This window comes from Hypanus sabinus (genome assembly GCF_030144855.1).
Source record: "Hypanus sabinus isolate sHypSab1 chromosome X2 unlocalized genomic scaffold, sHypSab1.hap1 SUPER_X2_unloc_1, whole genome shotgun sequence".
NCBI classification, from domain to species: Eukaryota; Metazoa; Chordata; class Chondrichthyes; order Myliobatiformes; family Dasyatidae; genus Hypanus; species Hypanus sabinus.
In genome coordinates, this window is record NW_026778979.1 from 1,867,103 (window position 1) to 1,893,357 (window position 26,255).

The window sequence follows — 26,255 nt, forward strand, 5'->3', positions numbered from 1 at the left end:
CTCTTCGGCTGTCTCCTGCCCTGACCTGCAGTCACCGTCAGACGGGTCAGCAGATGTGGCCTCTCCGGCTGTCTCCTACCCTGACCTGCAGTCACTGTCAGACGGGTCAGCAGATGTAGTCTCTCCGGCTGTCTCCTACTCTGACCTGCAGTCACTGTCAGACGGGTCAGCAGAAGTAGTCTCTCCGGCTGTCTCCTACCCTGACCAGTCACTGTCAGACGGGTCAGCAGATGTAGTCTCTCCGGCTGTCTCCTACCCTGACCAGTCACTGTCAGACGGGTCAGCAGATGTAGTCTCTCCGGCTGTCTCCTACCCTGACCAGTCACTGTCAGACGGGACAGCAGATGTAGTCTCTCCGGCTGTCTCCTACCCTGACCAGTCACTGTCAGACGGGACAGCAGATATAGTCTCTCCGGCTGTCTCCTACCCTGACCAGTCACTGTCAGACGGGTCAGCAGATGTAGTCTCTCCGGCTGTCTCCTACCCTGACCTGCAGTCACTGTCAGACGGGTCAGCAGATGTAGTCTCTCCGGCTGTCTCCTACCCTGACCTGCGGTCATTGTCAGACGGGACACTCCAAGCTACTCACACTCTAAGATGGTGCTGCGCTTGTGACAGCTTGTTGCTGCAGCTCCTACGTTTTGCCGTTTTTATTTGTGTTCTGTGTGTCATCCTGGATTACTGTGTGTCAGGAGTGGACAATCCCATGTGCTGGAGATTTTGGAAAGCATCTGTTGGATAAGTCATCGGCACCCAATGGGATGTACCCCAGGACACTGTGGAAAGTGAGGGAGGAGATTGCTGAGCCTCCGGCGATGATCTTTGCATCATCAATGAGGACGGGAGAGGTTTCAGACGATTGGAGGGATGCAGATGTTGTTCCCTTTTCCAAGAAAGAGAGTGGAGATCGCCCAGGAATGTCACAGGTTACAGCGGGACATTGATCGGATGCACAACTGGGCTGAGAAGAGGCAGATGGAGTTGAACCCAGAAAAATGTGAGGTAGTTCATCTTGTATGTCAAATATGATAGAAGAACGTAGTATTAATGGTAAGGCTCTAGACAGTGTGGAGGATCAGAGGGATCTTGGGGTCCAGGTTCACAGGACACTCGATGCTGCTACGGAGGTTGAATTTGTGGTAAGGAAGGTACGCGGTGCATGAGTTTAAGAGCTGAGAGGTAATGTTGCACCTGGTCAATATGACCCTGGTCAGACCTCTCTCTGATTACTCTGCTCATTTCTGGTCGCCTCACTACAGGAAGGACGCGAAAACCATAGAAAGGGTGCAGAGGAGATTTGCCTGGATTGGGGGAGCATGCCTGATGAGAATCGGTTGAGTAAACCCGGCTTTTCTACTTGGAGCGACGGAGGATGAGAGGTGACCTGATAGAGGTGGACAAGATAATGAGAGGCATTGATCATGTGGATACTCAGAGGCTTTTCCCCAGGGCTGAACTGGCGATCACGAGTGGAGGTATTCTGAAGTTGCTTGGAAGTAGATACAGAGGAGATGTCAGGGGCCTGTGTTTTTTACGCAGTGTGTGGTGAGTGTGTGGAATGGGCTGCCGGCGACCGTGGTGGAGGTGGAAACGGTAGGGTCTTTTCAGAGACTCCTGGACAGGTACATGGAGCTATGGGCAAGCCTAGGCAGTTCTACGATAAGGACATGTTGGGCTCAGTGTTGTGCTGCAGATTTTCTTTGCTTCTGTGTTCTGTCACCCACCTGTTGCAGCGAGCTCACTCCCACCGGAATGATGCTGGTGGCATTGTGAGAATCATCACTTTAAATCGCTCTAGTGTAATCCGTCCGCGTCTTCTGAGCAAGAAATTGCAAAGAATGGGTGTAGACACATTCATTCTCTCCTGGATCACTGCCTTCCTGGCAGACAGAGCCCAGTTTGTACCGCTCGGTGGTTCTGTGCCTGAGGTGGAGGTGAGTGTCACTGGAGCCCCACAAGGGACTGTCCTGTCTCCGTTTCTGTTCACAGTGTACACCTCAGACTTTCAGTACAACTCTGAGTCTGGCCACTTGCAGAAGTTCTCTGATGACTCTGCGGTAGTTGGGTGCATCAGAGATGGGCAGGAGTCGGGGTACAGAGGACTGGTGGGCACGTTTGTGGAATAGTGAGGAAGGAATCACCTGCTGCTGAATGTGACCGAAACCAGGGAAATGGTGATTGATTTTAGGGGGAAGAGGACAGTGATGAGTCCTGTACACATTCTGGGAGAAGAGTTCACTGTGGTGGAGGACAATTAGTTGGGTATTCACCTCGGGTAAAGACATGACTGAAAAACCAACAGAAAGGTTGTTTTCAAGAAGGGGATGAGTAGACTTTGTCTTCTAACGAAGCCGAGATGCTTGAATGTGTGAGGCAGGTTGGTGCAGATCTTTTTCCAGTCTGTTGAAACGAGTGCCGTCTTCTTTGCTGCTTTCTGTTGGAGGAGCAGCATCGGTGCAAAAAGACAAAATAAACTCATCAGGAGACATGGATCCATTCTTTGATAAATTTACCGATTATGGACAATCTGTCATATCCTCTCCATGACCTACCCGACAGGCAGCAGAGTCCCCATCCCACTTTCTAACAGACTCACTTAACCCCGCCCTCTCAAGCATAGTGACAGAGATTGTTTCTTACCAAATGCAAGAGTTCATCTTTCTGCGATAGGTGAACACACATCTTAGTTCAATAATCCCTGCATTATTATTTTATGCAATATTATTGCATATTGGTACAGTATTACTGTATATATTATTATTCTCTACTTTCTTATTTGTAAAGCCTGCACACTGTTAAGTGTGTTTCTAAATGTTGCTGCTGTAACGGAATGAATTTCCCACTCGGGATCAATAAAATAATATTATTCTCCAGCCCTTTATCTCTCTCACACATTAACTTCTCAGCTCTTTACTCTCCCCGTCTCCCGGTTTGCCCTATCACTTCATCTCCCCCCACATTCTGACTCCCTCCCTTCCTTTCCAGACCTGAAGAAGGGTGTGGGTCTGAAACGCCGACTGTTCTCTCCTCTCCATAGTTGCTTTCTGCCCCCCTGAGTTCCTCCAGGTGTTGCTTTGGATTTCCGCGTCTGCAGATTTTTTATCCTGTTTAAACCAATGCGCATGCGTGGGCGGCACAGCCCGTCGTGAACATTGCGCATGCGCTCAGCAGACGAGAGGCTCTCGGGGATCGGACGCAGGTAGGAGCGGGGCCGCGGGTGGGAACTTAATCACCGGCGTCTGAACCGCGATTGAAGAAAAATTACTATAAGCTCCGTACACACTGGTCCCGCACCTCAGGGCAGTCCCAGTCCTTTCCGTCTCTCTCAGCCCCACGATTTACCCGAGCCACGGGGAGTTTACGGCGGTTGAGAGCTGGCGGCGCCGCCATTTCTCCGGCGCATGCGCATCGCTGGGTCCTTCGATGGCTGATGGACAGGTTTCTCCGCCGTGGTGTCTTCTGGGTAAGGAGGCAGCCATGGTTGACAGGCCAGCGTTGTCCCCATAGAGATTGTCCCTAACGCAGCGACTTCCAGCCATGCAAATCCGAGGATCAGAATCTCGGAACAAAAATATAGTGTCCAGTTACTCTCAGATAAAGAGTCTACCTCCCAGTCGGTGAGAATGTCAATTACTATTGTATAGCATAAAAAAATCCACCGGTCAGCTTTAGTTCTCTCTGGGTAAATAACGATATGAAACACCTTTGTCCTCGATGACAGGTGAATTGTCGCTTTCACATCACAAAATTGCCACACTCCAATGAGAGTAACTACTGCCCACCCCTTCATAGTCATTGGCATTGCCATCGATGGGTTCATCACTGTCACTCAGCTGGGGGGAGGGGATCCCAGTAATTAGAAAATCTCCAGGATCAGACATGTAGTAACAAGTTCACTTTGTCGTGTTGTGGAACATGAACTTGAAATAATACCAAAGGACAGAGACAGACTGAGCCAAGTCATAGTTTGATTGAAGGCAGAAGTAGAGCCCTTTCTCATACAGACAGGAATACAGTCAGAGATTTTGTTGGTCAGTCAGGATGCTTGATCCATGCCTTGTTAGAAGATGGGGAGTTCACATATAAACACAGAAACATAAGTCTGCAATTCATTACAGGCCCTTCGGATGACGACCTCATGCCGACGATATAACCGACTCTAGAATCTACCCAGAGTTTCACTACCAAATATCCCTCTATTATTCCCAGCTCCACGTACCTACCTAACAGTGTCTGAAAAGACCCTTATTGTATCCACCTTTACCACCGTCGCTGGCAGTGCATTCCATGTACCGAACAGTGTCTGAAAAGACCCTTATTGTATCCACCTTTACCACCGTCGCTGGCAGTGCATTCCATGTATCTGCCACTCTCTGTGTGAAAAACTTACCTCTGGTATCCCCCTTGTACCTACTTCCAAGCACCTTAAAACTATGCCCCCTCATGTTGGCTCGTTCAGCCCTGGGGAGAAACCTCTGGCTATCCACACGATCAATGCCTCTCATCATCTTATACAACTCTCTCAAGTCACCTCTCATCTTCCATTGCTCCAAAGTTTACTCAGCCTACTCTTGTAAGGCATGCTCTCCAATCCAAGCAACATCCTTGTCAAACTCCTCTGCACCCTATTTAGAGTATTTTTTCCTGTAGTGAGGTGATCAGAATTGAACACAGTGCTAAAAGTAGGGCCTAACGAAGGCCTTTTATATCTGTAGTAGTACCTCACCACTTTTGAACTCAGTCCCACGGCTGATGAAGGCCTTCTTAAAAACATTGTCCAGCTGCGTAGCAGCTTTGCATGAACTATTGACACAGAACCCACGATCTCGCTGCTCCTCCAAACTGCCAAGAGTCCTATCATTAATATTGTATTCTGTCTTCAAATTGGACCTACCAAAATGAACCACCAGGTTGAACTCCATCTGCTTCCCACAGTCACCTTATGTTCTCACCACAGACTAAAATCTCATCAGAAAAACTGTCCTTCACCTATTGATGTCCTTTCAAATATTTTTACAGTTTTGAAATGGCAGAACACTTGTGCATGGGCTGTCTATTTACGGATATATAAGGATTGGCCAAATATTTTCTTTGCAAGACCGACACATCTATTGTCAATTCTTGGAGATGAAGAATTATCTCATCCCAGCTGGAAATGTGTTTTGTGTCTGAAATGAAGTTTTCTGTTGTAACTCAGTGTTATCCACTGGAACCGGGGTGCTGAGAACACACCAGCATTTGTTCACTGGAGATCAGTTCTTCTACTGCATTGATTGTAGAAGGGATTCAAACATCTGACTGTCTGAATTGCCAGATGATTGATCGCAGTGAGATATCGTTCTCCTTCTCTCAGTGTGGGAGGGGATTCACTCACAGCCTACCCACAGACACACCAGTGAGTTCACAGTGAGGAGAGGCCATTCACCTGCTCTGTGTGAGGGAGGGGATTCACTCACAGCCTACCCACAGACACACCGGTGAGTTCACAGTGGGGAGAGGCCATTCACCTGCTCTGTGTGAGGGAGGGGATTCACTCACAGCCTACCCACAGACACGCCAGTGAGTTCACAGTGGGGAGAGGCCATTCACCTGCTCTGTGTGAGGGAGGGGATTCACTCACAGCCTACCCACAGACACACCGGTGAGTTCACAGTGGGGAGAGGCCATTCACCTGCTCTGTGTGAGGGAGGGGATTCACTCACAGCCTACCCACAGACACACCGGTGAGTTCACAGTGGGGAGAGGCCATTCACCTGCTCTGTGTGAGGGAGGGGATTCACTCACAGCCTACCCACAGACACACCGGTGAGTTCACAGTGAGGAGAGGCCATTCACCTGCTCTGTGTGAGGGAGGGGATTCACTCACAGCCTACCCACAGACACGCCAGTGAGTTCACAGTGGGGAGAGGCCATTCACCTGCTCTGTGTGAGGGAGGGGATTCACTCACAGCCTACCCACAGACACGCCAGTGAGTTCACAGTGAGGAGAGGCCATTCACCTGCTCTGTGTGAGGGAGGGGATTCACTCACAGCCTACCCACAGACACACCGGTGAGTTCACAGTGGGGAGAGGCCATTCACCTGCTCTGTGTGAGGGAGGGGATTCACTCACAGCCTACCCACAGACACGCCAGTGAGTTCACAGTGAGGAGAGGCCATTCACCTGCTCTGTGTGAGGGAGGGGATTCACTCACAGCCCACCCACAGACACACCGGTGAGTTCACAGTGGGGAGAGGCCATTCACCTGCTCTGTGTGAGGGAGGGGATTCACTCACAGCCTACCCACAGACACACCGGTGAGTTCACAGTGAGGAGAGGCCATTCACCTGCTCTGTGTGAGGGAAAGGATTTGCTCAGTTATCTCAACTGACTGAACATCAGTGTGTTCACACTGGGGAGAAACCGTTCACCTGCTCAGATTGTGGAAAGGGATTCACTCGGTCATCAGGCTTTAAATTCCATCAGCGAGTTCACACTGGGCGATGCCAGTCACCTGTTCTGATTGTGGGAATGAATTCGCTCAGACATCTCAACTGACTGAACATCAACTGTTCAGACTGTCGGAAGGCATTCACACACTTATCCATGCTGCAGAGACAGTGGTGGGTTCACACTGTCGTGAGGGTGGTCACCTGCTCTAACTGGGATAGGTTTCAATCAGTCATTCATCCTTGTGTCCCCGTACCGATCTTTGACCCAACGTGAATTGGAGAGATCAGAAGCTTGAGAGGACGTAACTCACTCAGGTTCACCAATGGAGTATTAAAGGCAGTGGTTCAGGGCAGGTTATTTTTGAGCTTTCAACAGTGGCCACTCCACAGTTAGGATGGATTATCAAGAAAACCTTTATTAGCAGGAGCAAGTGGAGCGGTCACTGTTGGAGTGGACAGAGTTGGAGCGGAGACTTTGAGGCTTTAATTCTTTGAGGTTTCAGTGGGGAGACCAGTCAGTCAGAGAAGGCAAAATCATGATGGAGGTAGAATTTTTTTTGCCCCTTTACATTTTCTTAGTTGAAACAGTGGAGATGACAGGCGGGGTGGTTGAAAGCTGCTTTGTGGAATGTGGGAAGGCAGGGGACCCTCCTGTGTCCCTGATAACTACACCTGTGAGAAGGGCATCCGGCTTCAGCTCCGAACAATCCACATTACGGAGTTGGAGCTGGAACTGGATGAACTCCAGATCATTCCGGAGGCTGAAGGGGTGATAGGTAGGACATTTGAGAGGTATTTGCACCCAAGGTGCACGGCACAGGAAACTGGGTGACAGTGAGGAAGAAACTGGACTCTCTGTCTCCCCCTGTGTCCATCACTCTGAACAACACAGGTATCACTTTAGGTACAGACGGGGATGGGATGACCTGGATGACCTGGCAAAGGAAAGTCACAGCATTAGGGGCTCTGGCACTTAGCATGGCTCTGAGACTGAGAAGGGAAGGGAGGAGACGAGGTGAGCTGTGGTGATACGTGGCTTGTTAGCTCTGGGAACTGACAGGATGTTCTGTGGGTGAGAATGAAATTCCAGGATGGTGTGTTCCCTCCTGCATGCTGGCATCTGGGTCATCTCAGGTTGAGTGTTCAGTATTCCTCAGGAGGGTGAACAGTGAAGTTCGTGGCCCATGTGGGTTACAATGATATGGGCTGGTAGAGTAACGAGGTTAAGTTAAGGGAGTTCAGGGAGTGAGGTGCTAATTGAAAGGGCAGCTCCTCCGGGCCTGTGATCTCAGGACTGCCATCTGTATGATGTGACAGAAATCAGAAGATTATACAGTTTAACACGTGGCTAAAGAGTTGGTTCAGGAGGGAGGGGATAAGATTTTTGGATCATTTGAGCTTGTGAGGATTGCTGTGTACAGAGGAGTGTGAGTGTGTAGGTAGGGACAGCACATCACTAACGGAATGTGACTGGGCACACAGGTCTCTCTGTCTCTCTCACAAACACATCAGTGGAGTGGGAGGGAGGGGAGTGAGAAGGGGAAGGGGAATGAGGAGGATGGAATTAGGACTCCTTCACAAAGTCTCACACTCACCCAACCCTCCCCCTCTGGAATTGGTCCCATTCCCTCCCCCAGGTTGGGGGTGAGCATTGAGTTACCTTGCCAACAAGAAAAGGAATTGTTCGATAACTTCTGCTTAACACGTTTTGATAACGAATTTACGTTGAACTTGAACATTGAAATATACTGTTGGTAAAACATGTACTGATGGGAAATGGTCTCAGTGAAGGTCTGAGAGTGGAAAATGAACCGGTGTTCAGCCCCACTGCTCCGTGCCAGATAAGAGCCCCTAAATGAGTCTGTCCAAGTGTCTTTTATTTCCCTTCTCAACCCCATTCCCTGCCCTCTCCCCATGACCTTTGATGCCTTTACTAATCAAGCACCGATCAACCTCTGTTTTAAATGATGACTTGGCATCTGTGCCGTCAGTGGCAATAAATTCCACCGGCCCCTCATCTACTTAAATGCATGCTGTCTGGTATTAGGTATTTTGACCCGAAGATTTAAAATGGCAGCTATCTACTCTATCTATATCTCTTTTAATCATCAAGCTGTATCAGGTCACCCTGAGCCTTCTCCACGTCAGAGAAGCAGCCCAAGTTTGTCCGAACTCTCCTTACACAGCAGCTCATGCCTCTAATCCAGACAACATCCTGGTGAACCTCTTCTGCAATCTCTCTAAATGCTTGATCTCTGCTATCGGACGTTTTGACGCAGAAGGTTAAAAGTGGCAGCTCTCTACTCTGTCTATACCTCTGGTAATCTGATCAAGGTCTCTCAGCTCACCGTGAGCCGCCCCCACACCAGAGAAAACAGCCCAAGTTTGTCCGAACTCTCCTTACACAGCAGCTCATGTCTCTAATCCAGACAACATCCTGGTGAACCTCTTCATTGCCGTCCTAAACCCAGCGGAGTAATAGGCTTTAAGTAAATAAATGGTGGGTAGTTGATCAATAAGAGTGTCAAAGGTGACGGGGCAAAGGCAGCAGAACGGGGTTTAGAGGGGTAATCCAACAGTCGTGATCGAATGGTGGAGGAGACTCAATGGACAGAATGAGTATTTCAGTTCCTATGACTTGTGGTATTGTGGTGAGATGGCGAAGCGGTGGGGAGTAAGGTGAGTGTCAAGTCAAACTTGAGTTTCTAGAAAGCATTGGGACCTAGAGGCAAAAGAAAATAATATTTATATGGTTAAAAGCAAGAACAAGAATTTACTGATAGACCAGACAGAACCTACTGCCTGAAACAGTTTGGCGGACCCTGCATCATCACGCCGGCAGTCCGAGAGCAGCGTTGGAATCTGCGGTAAGATGCCGAACTTTAAATAACTGGAGACCGTTTCATGGAAAAGAGCACCGCTGTCACTGCGTTTGAGTTAACTCCGACACGGGGCCCACCGCGCGCAGGCGCTTCTTGGAGATGACGTGGGGCTTAAGAGCTCGCGAACCTTCGAGAGAGTTCGCCCGGTCGGAGGCCATAACGGTTCAGTAGAGAAACGGAGGTGCAGGTCCGAATTCGTCTTCAAAATCCGAGAGGCAGCCAGTTTTTCACCTTAACCTTAACCTAATGACAACTTATGACAATTTTTATGACTTATGACTAAGAACTAACGGAACTATAAAACTGCCGCAGTTGCGAAAAATATAAGGAAAAGTTGTTTGGTCATTGAGTGGAATCCGGTTAAAAACCTTCAGGAAGGGGCATTCAATCTCTTTCAAGTGGGGAGGCTGCACATGTTTAAAAAACAGAACAAGAACTCCGACTTGACAGTGAAAAACTGGTTGACAGTGAAAAGGCAAACACGAGGAAATATGCAGATGCTGGAAGCATCTGCCACACACACAGCGCTTCTCCTTATAGATGCTGCCTGGCCTGCTGCGTTCCACCAGCGTTTTGTGTGAGTTGACAATGAAAACACTGCTTTACAGTGAAAATGCTTCTTGACAGTGGGGGAAAAAACTTTTTGACCGGGAAACTGGAGGACCAGGAAACAGAAATCTGGGAGCCTTGAGCTGGAGCAATAGCAGCAATAACTTGAAATCCTCAAAAAGGAAAAAAATCAAGTTGAGATAAAACAACATCAAAGCGCCATTAAAAAGTTGTACTTGCCCTTTCACCTGTGAGCAGCCTGCAGGCGGAATCAAACATAGCTGATCAGGCTATTGGGAAATCAGTTGAGCAACTCGAGGTAAAGCGAACGACAGCAAAATGAGTGTGAGTTGAAACTGAAGGAGGTCAGAAGCCTAATCCAGGAGATTCTTTGGAACAACTTTGGAAATTTTGAACTGTTCACAGCACTACAAGCAGCAGAGGATGAATGTGAAAACGTCGCTGCTGTACAACCCGATGGCCACCAGGAGGCGTATGACTTCATGCATAACCACCTGCAAGGACTGGTACAGACAGCGAAGGAGGTGCATGGTCGGTGGAAATGATGGATCCCGCCAGGTGAACGGAAGCACCTTCTGCGTCGCCTAAAGTGGCTCGAACTCCACAACACCAAGTTGGTTTCCAAGAAAGAAAGGAAAAAGGAGGATGCTGAAAGACTAACACCAACGGCGTTGGGCTTTTCCTCCAATGTTCCCACGCCAGCCATCAGTCTGAAACCGACGGCCCTTCCCAAGTTTACTGGCAGAAAACGTGATTTTCACAGATGGAGAAAGGACTGGGAAGCACTCCAGAGGCAGGGAGAGCCGACCTGTTCAAGAGCGGTGATAAAGATTCAACTACCGGACAGTTTTGACTACAAAATCAGAAGAGACCTTCGCCTCACTACTTATCACACTGCAGATGACATCTTCCGTGTTCTCGAAAACCGCTATGGGAATCGAACGTGCATTGCTGTTGAAATAGTTACAGAAAATGCCAGAAATCGGCAGCCACTGTAAACAGTGGAATTAATTCAAACTGTGGAGAAGGCACTTCAAGACTTGAGTGGCCTTGGAGACACGGGTGCTGTCAAAAATCCGCTGGTGACAAGTTCAATTGAAAGTAAACTTCCAGAAACTCTCAAAAAGGAATGGCTGGTCTATGTCGCTGACAGGGGAAATGCCGTGGCACCAGATAATCGGTTTGACAGTCTCTTGGAATTCCTCAACGAGCGAGAGAGCGTATATGAGCAGCTGGAGCAGCTGAGGGATGAAGATCCGAGTAGAAGAGAAACCAGGGCTGAGCCAAGTCTACCAAGTCGGGCGACGACCATGCTGGGTGTGTAGTCTGCGGTGATGGAAAGCACAAAAGGAAGCTCCACTTTTGCAAACAGTTTCGAGCTCCAAAGCTACGAGAGAAAAAGGCTGCAGTAAGAAAGGTGGGGGCAGTAAGAGGTGTCTCGAGGTCCATGATGACTGTTCATACTATAAACCCGCCTGTCTGTGTAAAGACCAAGACTGCAAGGATGAGCGTACTCCCGAGCATCATTACTATCTGTGCCCCAATGCTGACATAAAGAAAAGCAGCGCAGGTCAGGAAAAGAGCAGTTTCGGTCCAGAGGAAGATAAAGGCAGGAAGAAATATAGAGAGGATCAAGAGGAGTTCTTCAGCAAACTTGCACCGGAATTGGCCAAACGGTGTTGCGATGTATTTTCAAACACTGCATCCAGAGCCTTCAGCACTGTGAAAGATAAGCCGGGCCTTCCGGTGGAAAGTGGATTGTAAGAGATGCCGGTGAATATGATGCTTCTCGAAGTCACAGCTGATGCTGGACAAAAAATCGGGACGTTAATTGACTTGGCTTCAGACAGCAATTATACAACCCAGAAGGCTGCAAGTAGACTGAACCTCAGGAGTGAGGAAATCACTCTCGTCGTCCATGGGGTTGCGGGGATGAAGTTTCAGGTCGAGACAAAGCGGTACCTTCTAAACGTCACTCCCAAGGGCACTCTAAAATCATATCAATCGGTTTGTTATTGTCTAGACTCCACAAATCTCCACAAACTTGTGACACCGAAGCAACTGCAGAAATTCTTCCCAGACATACCGCCTGATGAATTTGTGCGACCCAGAGAAATAGATTTACTCATAAGCCATAGAGAAGGTCAGCTGGCATCTCAGAGAGACAGAGCTGTTGGGGACCTCGTGCTGTGGGTGGGACCCCTGGGGAAGATGGCCAGAGGAGCACATCCTGACCTCTTTGAGGAGCTGTCTGTGGCGGTCCCCATGTCCAAGTCACAGTTTGCAAGGTCAATGAGAGCGGCTGCTGTCCAGTACGAGGAGCTCACCAGCAGAGTCCGAGAGCAACTTCCACCAAACAGACAGGATGGCATCAAGCTCCAGGAGTCAGGTACTTCAACCACCAACCGGGACTTCCTGGAGTGGAGGAAGTGGCATCGTATTGGCGCAGCATGCGAGCCAAGATGCCGGGGTTGCCGCTGCGGAAACCGCCAGCCGGGCGGCAAAGGAATGAATGACTCTTGCTGAAGAGAGGGAACCTGAAGTTGTAAGAAGAGGCCTCACCTATGTCACAGGTGACCGCCACAGCAAGGAACCACATTGCCTCGCCAGGTATCTTTGGTTAGAAGATCCAGCTTCCTTGCCAAACAATAAAAGAACAGTCGAAGCTACGTTTCTCAGGACGGAAAAGCAACGAGCCAAAGAACCGATTGGAAACCTGCGTGCACTGCTCAGGTGCGCGACATGGTTGATCGAAGGGTTGAAATGAAATTGTCCGAGGACACGGTGTTCAACTGGAACGGACCAGTTCCAGTCACCTTATTGCTCCGAACCCGCCCTCTGTCACGACCCCAGTGAGACTCGTGTGGAACAGCAGCCAAACGTTCAGAGGCGTGAGCTTGAACGACCTGCTAATGAAAGGTCTAGATGTCCTCAACCAGATTCGATCTGTCCGACTCGGATTTAGGAGTAGGAATATACGCTGCTCTGGGTGACATTAAAAAGATGTACAGTTCGGTTTGGTTGGAAGACCGGGAAGTGCACCTGCGCAGATTCCTCTGGCGAGACTCCGAGGACGAGGAGCTGGGAGAATATGCAATCACAAGAGTGAACATCGGAGACAAACCAGCAGGGGGCATTGCGCAGCTCGCAATGCGCGAAACTGCTAACCTCCCTCCTTTCACCCACCTCAAGGAGGAGCGGCAGGTACTCCAACACAACAGATACGTCAGTGACATTCTCACATCCCACCACAACCTTGACCAGCTAAAATCCATTACGGCAAATGTGGAGCAGATCCCGAAGGCCGGAGTGTTGAAGCTCAAGCCTTGGGTCTTTTCTGGGCAAAGTGGGAGGAAAGAGTGCAATGACAAGCTGGTCCAAGGCAGGAACCATGGTCGTGTCAAACTTGGAGGCGAGGCTACGTTGTATAAAAACCAACAACCCATCTACCAGGAGTGATCACCTCGCGTGTGTTGAGTACGCCCACAACTCTCTGGTTAATGCTGCCTTCGGAAGATCTCCCTTCGCGTGCTCCTTTGGGAACCAACCTCCGCTGTTCCCCGAGCAAGAAGAGCAGATCGTGGTGCCGTCTGTTCAGGCCCATATCTATAGGTGCCGCGACTTTGGGAGGACACACGCACGACCCTGCTCAGATCAGCCGATCGCAATGGGACGATTGCCGATCGATACCGGACTCCTACGCCTGATTATCGACCTGGGCAGATGGTGTGGCTTTCATCCAAAGACATCCCTCTCAAAATCGAGCAGAAGAAACTCACCTCTCGCTTCCTGGGACGTTTCGAGTCCGAAACTGTCATCAACCCCACAGCGGTCCGACTTAAACTACCAAGATCTATGCACGTTTCCTAGTTAAGTCCACTCTCCGTCAGCCCCTTGTGTCCTCCGACTGAAACCCCTACACCCTCCCGGATCATCGCCAACAATCCGGCGGCTACTAGATGTGAAACGTCGGGACAGGGGTCGACTGGGCCCAGTGTTCCTAGGTTTCCAGTTCCTTTATCCTGGACACTTCCCTCATCCAGCACATCCACCGGGACCATCAGGACAATCATGGCGGATCTTGCCTCGAGGCTTCCGTTGAGGGGAAGGGTACTGTCATTGTTCCTTCGGGTAATTTCCCATCTTGCTACTACCTCCTTAATCGTTATGTATCCGTCTGGGGAGGCCAGAATGAGTATAACACTGACCACGGTCGATGCCCTCTGATCCTTTGTATGGAAGGTTTGAGCACATCCGATGTGGTGTTCAGTAATAACCAAGATCACCGTGTTGCTGGAACCAGACTCTATTGATAGGAAATCCATACACACCAGAACAAGTGGCCCCACTCTCTGCAAATGAGATAACGGAATGGGCCTTGTAGGCAGCGTCTTCCTCCGAATACATCGAATGCGCGGTTTACACAGTCTTTACGCAGTCACGGTTTACAGTACACTTCGACCATAGTTTTCATTCGGGGTCAGTAGAAACGATCTAATCCCTAGATCTTTTCAACCCCCAAATAACCTGAATTATCATCAAATGACTTCAACACAATCCCCGATACTTCTCAGACAGAATCAACTGGGAACGCGGAGACATGTCTGGAGCAGACGTGACCCGGCACAGAATCTGGTTCCTCAACTGCCGTTTCGGCCAGTCTCTCCGCAGTAGAGATACTGCAGGGTGTTTCTTCATTTCAGCTTGGGTTTGACGCGAAGATTTAAAATGGCAGCTATCTACTCTATCTATATCTCTTTTAATCTTATCAAGCCGTATCAGGGCGCCCTGAGCCTCCTCCACGTCAGAGAAGCAGCCCAAGTTTGTCCGAACTCTCCTTACACAGCAGCTCATGCCTCTAATCCAGCCAACATCCTGGTGATCCTCTTCATTGCTGTCCTAAACCCAGCGGAGTAATAGGCTTTAAGTAAATAAATGGTGCGTCGTTGATTAATAAGAGTGTCAAAGGTGACGGGGCAAAGGCAGCAGAATGGGGTTTAGAGGGATAATCCAATAGTCGTGATCGAATGGTGGAGAAGACTCAATGGACGGAATGAGTATTTCAGTTCCTATGACTTGTGGTATTGTGGTGAGATGGCGAAGCGGTGGGGAGTAAGGTGAGTGTCAAGTCAAACTTGAGTTTCTAGAAAGCATTGGGACCTAGAGGCAAAAGAAAATAATATTTATATGGTTAAAAGCAAGAACAAGAATTTACTGATAGACCAGACAGAACCTACTGCCTGAAACAGTTTGGCGGACCCTGCATCATCACGCCGGCAGTCCGAGAGCAGCGTTGGAATCTGCGGTAAGATGCCGAACTTTAAATAACTTGAGCCCGGTTCATGGAGAAGAGCACCGCTGTCACTGCGTTTGAGTTAACTCCGACACGGGGCCCATCGCGCGCAGGCGCTTCTTGGAGATGACGTGGGGCTTAAGAGCTCGCGAACCTTCGAGAGAGTTCGCCCGGTCGGAGGCCATAGCGGTTCAGTAGAGAAACAGAGGTGCAGGTCCGAATTCGTCTACAAAATCCGAGAGGCAGCCAGTTTTTCACCTCAACCTTAACCTTAACCTTAACCTAATGAAAACTTATGACTGATTACTTATGACATTTTTTATGACTTATGACTAAGAACTAACGGAACTAACTGCCGCAGTTGCGAAAAATATAAGGAAAAGTTGTTTGGTCATTGAGTGGAAACCGGTTAAAAACCTTCAGGTAGGCGCATTCAATCTCTTTCAAGTGGGGAGGCTGCACATGTTCAAACAACAGAACAAGAACTCCGACTTGACAGTGAAAAACTGGTTGACAGTGAAAAGGCAAACACGAGGAAATCTGCAGATGCTGGAAATTTAAGCAACACTAAGCTCTGGACCACTAAGCGCTTCTCCTTATAGATGCTGCCTGGCCTGCTGCGTTCCACCAGCGTTTTGTGCGTGTTGACGGTGAAAACACTGCTTTACAGTGAAAATGCTGCTTGACAGTGGGAAAAAAAAACTTTTTGACCGGGAAACTGGAGGACAGGAAACGGAAATCTGGGAGACTTGAGCTGGAGCAGTAGGAGCAATAACTTGGAATCCTTAAGAAGGAAGAAAATCAAGTTGAGATAAAACAACATCAAAGCGCCATTAAAAAGTTGTACTTGCCCTTTCAACTGTGAACAGCCTGCAGGCGGAATCAAACATGGCTGATCAAGCTATTGGGAAATCAGTTGATCAACTCAAGGTAAAGCGAACGACAGCAAAATGATTATTTTCTCGTCTGGCCAACAGTATTACCAGGGCCCATCAAAACATGTCTGAAGAGAATCTCGGAGTCAGTTTCAATAAACTCACAGCAGAAGCCGAGAAAGTCATGGAAGCCAATGATGATGTGGGGGCCGGTTTCATTGCGGAACGGGAGGCGGAGCTGAACGCAGAGAAAGTAGCCGTGTTAACTGAACAGCAAAAAGCCGACCTGGCAAAGACGGCAAATGAATGTGAGTTGAAACGGAAGGAGGTCAGAAGCCTAATCCAGGAGACTCTTTGGAACAACTTTGGAAATGTTGAAATGTTCACAGCACTACAAGCAGCAGAGGATGAACGTGAAAACGTCGCTGCTGTACAACCCGATGGCCACCAGGAGGCGTATGACTTCATGCTTAACCACCTGCAACGACTGGTACAGACAGCGAAGGAGGTGCATGGTCGGTGGAAATGCTGGATCCCGCCAGGTGATCGGAAGCAACTTCTGAGTCGCCTAAAGTGGCTCGAACTCCACATCCCCAAGTTGGTTTCCAAGAAAGAAAGGAGAAAGGAGGATGCTGAAAGACTAACACCAACGGCTTTTCCTCCAATTTTCCCACGCCAGCCATCAGACTGAAACTGACGGCCCTCTCCAAGTTTACTGGCAGAAAACGTGATTTTCACAGATGGAGAAAGGACTGGGAAGCACTCCTGAGGCAGGGAGAGCCGACCTGTTCAAGAGAGGTGATAAAGATTCAACTACCGGACAGTCTGGACCACCAAATCAGATGAGACCTTCGCCTCTCTACGTATCTCACTGCAGATGACATCTTCCGCGTTCTCAAAAACCGCTATGGGAATCGAACGTGCATTGCTGTTGAAATTGTGGAGGAGTTACAGAAAATGCCAGAAATTATCAGCCACGGAAAATAGTGGAATTAATTTAAACTGTGCAGAAGGCACTTCACGACTTGAGTGGCCTTGGAGACAGGGATGCTATCAAAAATCCGCTGGTGACAAGTTCAATTGAAAGTAAACTTCCAGAAATTCTCAAAAAGGAATGGCTGGTCTATGTCGCTGACAGGGGAAATGCTGTGGCACCAGATAATCGGTTTGACAGTCTCTTGGAATTCCCCAAAGAGCAAGAGAGCGTATATGAGCAGCTGGAGCCACTGAGGGTTGAAGAGCCGAGTAGAAGAGAAACCAGGGCTGAGCCAAGTCTACCAAGTCGGGCGACGACCATGCACGGTGTGTCGTCTGCGGTGATGGAAAGCACAAAAGGAAGCTCCACTTTTGCAAACGGTTTCGAGCTCCAAAGCTACCAGAAAAAGAGGCTGCTGTAAGAAAGGTGGCGGCATGCAAGAGGTGTATCGAGGTTCATGATGACTGTTCATACTATAAACCCGCCTGTCTGTGTAAAGACCAAGACTGCAAGGATGAGCGTGCTCCCGAGCATCATTACTATCTGTGCCCCAATGCTGACATAAAGAAAAGCAGAGCAGGTCAGGAAAAGAGCAGTTTCGGTCCAGAGGAAGATAAAGGCAGGAAGAAATATGGAGAGGATCAGGATGAGTTCTTCAGTAAACTTTCAATAGAATTGGCCAAACAGTGTTGCGATGTCTTTTCAAACACCGCATCCAGAGCCTTCGCACTGTGAAAGAAAAGCCGGGCCTTCCGGTGGAAAGTGGATTGTAAGAGATGCCGGTGAATATGATGCTTCTCGAAGTCACAGCTAATGCTGGACAAAAAATAGGGACGTTAATTGACTTGGCCAATTATACAACCCAGAAGGCTGCAAGTAGACTGAACCTCAGGAGTGAGGAAATCACTCTCGTCGTCCATGGGGTTGCGGGGATGAAGATTCAGGTCGAGACAAAGCGGTACCTTCTAAAAATCACTCCCAAGGTCACTCTCAAATCACAGCAATCGGTTTGTTAATGTCTAGACAGCATTGCAAATGTACACAAACATGTGACTCCGAAGCAACAGCAGAAATTTACACATAAGCCATAGAGAAGATCAGCTGGCGTCTCAGAGAGTCAGAGCTGTTAGAGACCTCGTGCTGCGGGACGGACGCCTGGGGAAGATGGCCAGGGGAGCACATCCTGACCTCTTTGAGGAGCTGTCTGTGTCGGTCCCCATGTCCAAGTCACAGTTTGCAAGGTCAATGAGAGCGGCAGCTGTCCAGTACGAGGAGCTCACCAGGAGAGTCCCGGAGCAACTTCCACAAAACAGACAGGATGGCATCAAGCTCCAGGAGTCAGGTACTTCAACCACCAAACGAGACTTCCTGGAGTGGAGGAAGTGGGATCGTATTGGCGCAGCATGCGAGCCAAAATGCCGGGGTTGCCGCTGCGGAAACCGCCAGCCGGGCGGCAAAAGAATGAATGACTCTTGCTGAAGAGAGGGAACCTGAAGTTGTAAAAAGAGGCCTCACCTATGTCACAGGTGACCGCCACAGCAAGGAACCACATTACCACGCCAGGTATCCTTGGTTAGAAGATCCAGCTTCCTTGCCAAACAATAAAAGAACAGTCGAAGCTACGTTTCTCAGGACGGAAAAGCAACGAGCCAAAGAACCGATTGGAAACCTGCGTGCACTGCTCAGGTGCGCGACATGGTTGATCGAAGGGTTGAAATGAAATTGTCCGAGGACACGGTGTTCAACTGGAACGGGCCAGTTCCAGTCACATTATTGCTCCGAACCCGCCCTCTGTCACGACCCCAGTGAGACTCGTGTGGAACAGCAGCCAAACGTTCAGAGGCGTGAGCTTGAACGACCTGCTAATGAAAGGTCTAGATGTCCTCAACCAGATTCGATCTGTCCTACTCGGATTTAGGGGTAGGAATATACGCTGCTCTGGGTGACATTAAAAAGATGTACAATTCGGTTTGGTTGGAAGACCGGGAAGTGCACCTGCATAGATTCCTCTGGCGAGACTCCGAGGACGAGGAGCTGGGAGAATATGCAATCACAAGAGTGAGCATCTGAGACAAACCAGCAGGGGGCATTGCGCAGCTAGCAATGCGCGAAACTGCTAACCTCCCTACTTTCACCCACCTCAAGGAGGAGCGGCAGGTGCTCCAACACGACAGAATCGTCAATGACATTCTCACCTCCCACAACAACCTTGACCAGCTAAAATCCATTACGGCGAATGTGGAGCAGATCCCAAAGGCCGGAGGGTTGAAGCTCAAGCCTTGGGTCTTTTCTGGGCAAAGTGGGAGGAAAGAGTGCAATGACAAGCTGGGCCAAGGCAGGAACCATGGTCATGTCAAACTTGGAGGCGACGCTACGTTGTATAAAAACCAACAACCCATCTACCAGCAGTGACCACCTCGCGTGGGTTGAGTACGCCCACAACTCTCTGGTTAATGCTGCCTTCGGAAGATCTCCCTTCGCGTGCTCCTTTGGGAAACAACCCCCGCTGTTCCCCGAGCAAGATCGTGGTGCCGTCTGTTCCGGCCCATATCTGTAGGTGCCGCGACTTTGGGAGGACACACGCACGACCCTGTTCAGATCAGCCGATCGCAAGAGGAGGATTGTCGATCGATACCGGACTCCTGCGCCTGAGTATCGACCTGGGCAGATGGTGTGGCTTTCATCCAAAGACATCCCTCTCAAAAACGAGGCTAAGAAACTCGCCCCTCGCTTCCTGGAACCTTTAGGAGTCTAAAGTATCATCAACCTCACAGCGGTCCTACTTAAACTACCAAGATCTATGCACGTTTCCCAGTTAAATCCACTTTCCGTCAGCCCCTTTTGTCCTCCGACTGAAACCCCTACACGATCCCGGATCATTGCCAACCATCCGGCGGCTACTAGATGTGAAACGTCGGGACAGGGGTCGACTGGGCCCAGTGTTCCTAGGTTGCCAGTTCCATTATCCTGGACACTTCCCTCATCCAACACTTCCACCGGGACCATCAGGACAATCATGGAGGAACTTGCCTGGAGGCTTCCGTTGAGGGGAAGGGTACTGTCATTGTTCCTTCGGGTAATTCCCCATCTTGCTACTACCTCCTTAATTGGGCCTGATCGCTATGTATCCGTCTGGGGCGGCCAGAATGAGCATAACACTGACCACGGTCGATGCCCTCTGATCTTTTGTATGGAAGGTTTGAGCACATCCGGTGTGGTGTTCAGTAATAACCAAGATCGCCGTGTTGCTGGAACCAGACTCTATTGATAGGAAATCCATACACACCAGAACAAGTGGCCCCACTCTCTGCAAAGGAGATAACGGAATGGGCCTTGTAGGCAGCGTCTTCCTCCGAACACATCGAATGCGCGGTTTACACAGTCTTTACGCAGTCACGGTTTACAGTTCTCTTCGACCATAGTTTTCATTCGGGGTCAGTAGAAACGATCCAATCCCTAGATCTTTTCAACCCCCAATTAACCTGAATTATCATCAAATGACTTCAACACAATCCTCGATACTTCCCAGACTGAAGCAACTGGGAACGCGGAGAACTTTCTGGAGCAGACGTGACCCGGCACAGAATCTGGTTCCTCAACTGCCGTTTCGGCCAGTCTCTCCGCAGTAGAGATACGGCAGGGTGTTTCTTCATTTCAGCTTGGGCCATATCCGCTTCCGCAGCAGCCGACCAAACGGTGATTACACAAGGGTCATCTCGCTGAGCGGAGGTCACTCCCTCTGGAAGCAGCTCAGAGAACTGCTTTGCATCCAGAGTGGTCAGGCTTGTGGAATGGCGCAACCAGAAGTTCCCAAATGACCCACCGCTCAAACCAGCCCCGTGATGAATCCAGGCACGGGAACGCCCATCCACTCTCAGTCCATTTCCAGACCTTCATGCACACATGGGAGAAAACAACTGGATCAATGTTCCGGCCGCCCGGCCGGTACTTCAGGCTGAAATCATAGGCAGACAACGCGACGAACCAACGATGAACTTTGGCATCCAACTTTGCCAAGGTCAGGATGTAAGTCAATAGATCGGCTTCACAGACTGTCTCAATGTCAGAAACTCTAATTTTTGCGTGAAGCGCCCCCTTTCTGCCCGGGCGTCTCAGGAAACATCTCGCTGGCAGAACCCCAGTTCAGGACGTGCATGTAAATGAATTTAGGGGTGTCGGTAGATTTGGTTGAGTAATAAATATAAAGGTTGTTTCCTGTACGTTGATAATGAATGTACACAGCTTTTTGAAGGTGGTGGAAGCTATTCTGAGAACTGCTTGAAACCATTCTGATGTGCGTGTCAGATTTTTAGCGGGTTTGTGGTGCCCTCTTGGTGATGTGCACATATTTGAGGGTGCGCACCCACATGTTCGCAGATTTAGTGTGCGTGTTCGAACATGGGAACACGCGGATTTAGTGATGTCCGCTTTCAAATATCGGGGTGCATACGTGGCAGCACGTGATGGTCTTGCACATCAAGATTTCCACACGGGTTTTGGACTGGGTTCGGAGTTTTTACGTCGAGGCAGATTTTCAATGCGACTCATTTTTTGTTCTGAGATAATCTCATGCACATATGGGGTTGTTGTGCGCACTGATTTGGAACGACAATCGTGGTCCTTGGTGGTGCGCATGCGTTTAGGGATGCGCACGAGTTCATGGCTGTATTCCCGAACATGTGGGGGCGCACTTACCTGGGGACCAGATTTAGCGGTTTGTCGGCAACTATGGAGGGCACACGGCTTTGGGTGGGGGGATTTGGATTTGGGGGTGCACGCAGATTTAGGGTTGTGCTGTCGGAGGTAGGACTGCACACGGATTTAAGGTTGCATCCAGATTTGGGGTTTCGGCCGATCTGGAGGTGCAAACAAACAACTGGGTGGCTGGGGATTTTTTTTTAATGTTGATACAGCCATTTTCTAAACTGTTTGAAATGATTCTTGCTCTGAGACAAGATATTATGCATGTGAGGTGTTTGGGTGCGCACTGATTTGGGGCTGGCACAGATTTTCATTACTTTCGGGCTTTATGGCGATGTTTACCGATTTCGGTGTTCTCACAGATTTTTTGGAGACTGCGGATTTGGAGTTGTGACGGGTTTTAATTTCCGATACGTTTATAACCCCTGTACTTTGTCCTTTCAACGGGTGCACATAGATTTTGTGGTGCTCTCTTATTTCTGTGTTGTCGAATATGGGATCAGCGTACGCCAGCGGATTTGGATTTACACAAGAATTGTGGGTTGCGTGCGAGTGCTTATTATCGAGTCAGCCGTTTTGTGTACTGTTTGAAAATGATGCTTTGGGATTAGATGATCTGCATGTGGAGCTTTCACCTGGTTGGTGTGCAAAATGATTATGGAGTGCGCTCCTGTTTCAGAATGTGCGCAGATTTGTGGGTGCACACGGATTTGGGTGTTCACACTGATTTGCGGGTTGCTTGCGCATTTGGAGGGGCACACAGATTTGGGGTTGAACATGGATTTGGGATGTACACAGATTACGGAATGCGTCGCCCAATATGGGATGCACAGTAATTTGCAGATGTACACAGTACGGGGTACACACCGATTTGCGGATGTGAGCAATTGTGGTTCATTTGTCGAATATTGTGGTTCACTTGGATTGGGCGTCCATTCAGAATTGGGTGTGAATGAACGGGTTGACTATTTCGCTGCAAAAGCTGTTGAAGATTCAACTGTAGATTCAAACCTTCCACTTTGCAAATCAGGTTTTGAAAGGTTAAGAATTAAGGGCTTATTATAAATTTCGTGGGATACTGGGCACAAGGGGAGGCACCTTTAGAGAACCCCTGTGTTCGGTTCATGGGAGATCCGGGTAAAAACAAGAAGGGAAGGAATTATATTGATACGAGCTGAATTAGCCCGATTATAATGAATTATTCCTTATGTCGTGTTCGAAAACTTCATACTGGGTCATGTAGTTTTTGTCATTATGAAGCACTTGAACACACACTATTCAGGGTGAAGGTGATCAGGTAGACAGAAATGAAATACAGATTTCATTCCAATCGTTGGGGGCGGATATCTTTCATTTCAGTAGTGGGAATGAGTTTAATTTGATTCTCTCTATTGGGCTTCACGTGATACAATCTGTAGGATTTTTGGAGTGTAATTCAGTTTTCATTAGAACAAAGAAGCAGCAAGGGTTTTATTTCCCAATCCTCTACACCATATTCCAGTCCAGTTAGTGGCGGGAACGTGCATTAGTTTGGAGTACCAACCACAATGTATCCAATACCCGCCCTATTTATATGCACGTTAGCCAATCATTCAAGCGGAAGGCGGAAACTGGTGTGTTTGACATTTGATTATCCTACCAGCATCAGACTAGAACACCAGCTGTCTTGTGGGAAAGTCGGTCTGTGAGGTTGGTGGGCGGGAATAGGGATAAATGGACATATTCCCAGACCAATGGATAGCTGGCATTTCAAAGTAGTTCGTTGACTAACATCTGGCGAGTCCAGGACAGTGCTTTGCCCCTCCCCAGAAACACACTATCCTAATGTCCCAGACCTGCTGGTCAGTCGGACAGTCGGCCCCGGAATAACAACTGCGAGATCAGGCGGTGAATGTGAGAAGTTTGCCTCCGGACTGGAGAAATTGTGGTCGCGTCCGGCTTGGGCTCAGGACGCAGCTTTATTAATAAAATGAAGCACCGAGGGGACAGAATATTTCACCAACCTAATTATCTGTTCCCTGAATTTTGACTGAGTCACCGCGTAAATAAATGTGTTGGTGCAGCAGCTGAAATCACTCAGCAAAACCCCGACGTAGATAAAGATCCATTCAGAATCATTGAAACTGAATCCTTCCCCTGAGACCTGATAATATATAAAATTTACAACCACTGTCATCCACAGGAGGATGAAGCTGCCGGAGATGGTGAAGAGTAAAATCACAGACCTCCTCCTGCTCTCCATCTCCGGGTCACTGCAGTTCTCCCCCTTGCTCTGACCCTTTAGCCCCTTACGGACCCGACTGGCCACTAAAATGTGTCTAACTGTCAGAGCGTTGAGCAGCAGGATCCCAGCGAAAGGGAGGAATGGAACTAAAATCGTATCGACCCAGTCATATCCTATCCACCTGGGGTCAGTGAAAACATTGTCCCTGAGATCACAAAACCACGGTACATTGTCGATGATCACCCTGGGTTGCCGTGTGAAGTATCGGGGAACATTTTCCAGATAGAACAGTGCGCCGATTGTTGTTAGAACCACAGCTGCAGTTTTCCCGGTGCAATATTTTGTTTTCAGCTTCTGACAGCAAATGGCGACAAACCGGTCAAAGGTGAAAGCGACGGTGAACCAGACAGAACAGTTTGTGGCTGTGAACAACAGAACATCGATAACACTGCACACAGGAGTGATGTCCAGAAAACTCCACCGGAAGTAATAGGATTTGATTTGCCACAGAATGACCGCGGTGACAATGGACAGTAGATCCGCCGCTGCCATGGCCACCAGGTAGCGAGTGGTGCAGGTAGAGAGGCCGCACTTTCCCCGAGACAGGATCACAATTGCCAATAAATTCACTGCGTGTGGGAAAGGGGGAGAAAAGGAGGGAGAGGGGGAGGGAGACCAGGGAGAGGGGAGGTGGGAGGGCGAGGGAGCAGAGAGAGTGAGGGAGAGAGAGATAACAGACAGTGGGCATTACTGAACGCATTCCTCAAGGGATCGGGTTTCAGCTGAAGACCAGGCGTTGTGGAGTCAGTGCACGGCTGCTAACCTAACATGGAACACTGGTCACACTGTCTCTGACCTGCCTTCTTCAGTGTGGTGATAAGACAATGTGTGGACAATCGTCGGCGATAAAAGCGATCTTCATGAACAACATAGGTCGGTGCTGATCCCGATTCCTGTCCCTGACCTGGCCGGTTTCACTGATTTAACCGTGACTGACCTGGCCCCTGGGAACTCGAAAATGAGGGGGGCGATAAGGCATACAGAGGACAGGAACAAACACAAAACACTGGAGGGACTCAGCAGGCCAGGCAGCATTCTGTACATGGAATTGAACAAACTTTGGTATTGGGCCGAGACTTTTCTCCAGGATGAAGAGGTGTCCTGGTGAAAATTTACGACGCGTCTCAGAGGGAAAGCAGGAACAACTGAGCAACCTGAGGCTGAGCGGCTCCGTTAATGGATTAATTCCACAGCGCAGTTCAATTCGATAACTATCGTCAGCAGATCCGTGGACCCTGGTTCAGATGATCAGACCCAATTATTGACCGACAGGCAGTGAGATCCGAGTGTGACAGACTCCACAGGGAGACATGAAACACAGGACCAGGGGTTCTCTCTGATCGATAACTCAGAAACAGTGAACTTTACAATGTAAACACATCCCAGTCACAGCTTGCGGGAGAGCTGCCTGTCCCCACACTGGGACAACTCCGGACAGGGTGTCATTGAAGGCAAGAACAACGTTCGAGTCGATCCCGTGAGTTTGATGAGAGACAGGAGTTTAGCTCCGCTTGTCATTAAATATGAAAAGTCAGAGTGTTGAACTGACAGGATCAATATCTCTAACGGATATTTCTACAATGATCATCAAGTTAGAAGCTTGTCAGATTCACATGGTTAACACACAGAAATACCAAACATGAATTGCTCTGTTCACTCACCAGGAACTCCAATGACGGCGATGAACACGTACAGTATTTTCTCCACACTTCTGTACCTATCCAAAATTGCCGGCATTTTCTCTGTCCAATGACCTGTCCCCACTGTGCTACATGCGATCTCTTGGAATGAAATGTAAAGGCAGCCATGCCTACGGTTTTTAATACCATTTAGCGACTCCACAGGGACACATTTTAACAGATTTAAAAATAGCTGTTTTAAAATTATTTACAAACCAATTACGTCAGGCAGATGCAATCTCCGTGGTGACAGATTGCGATTAAATAATTAACTAGTGCAATGTTTGAACTGTTTGTGTGAATTAGTTTGTCCCAACAAAGGTGACTGAACCTTCAGTGGTTTCTTATCAATTCAATATTCTCCCACTCTAAATATGTACTTCAATGGAGCCAATTGAGAAACATTATACTGAAGTAAATTATGTCATTGTAGCTTGTCAAATTGTATTGAATCACCTACTATTATCATTCTCCTCGAGAGTATGAACTCTTGGATTAGTTTGTGTTTGGGGGACTCTAACCAAGTTGTCAAAAGTCTTGAACATCTTTTCTGTTCTATAAAA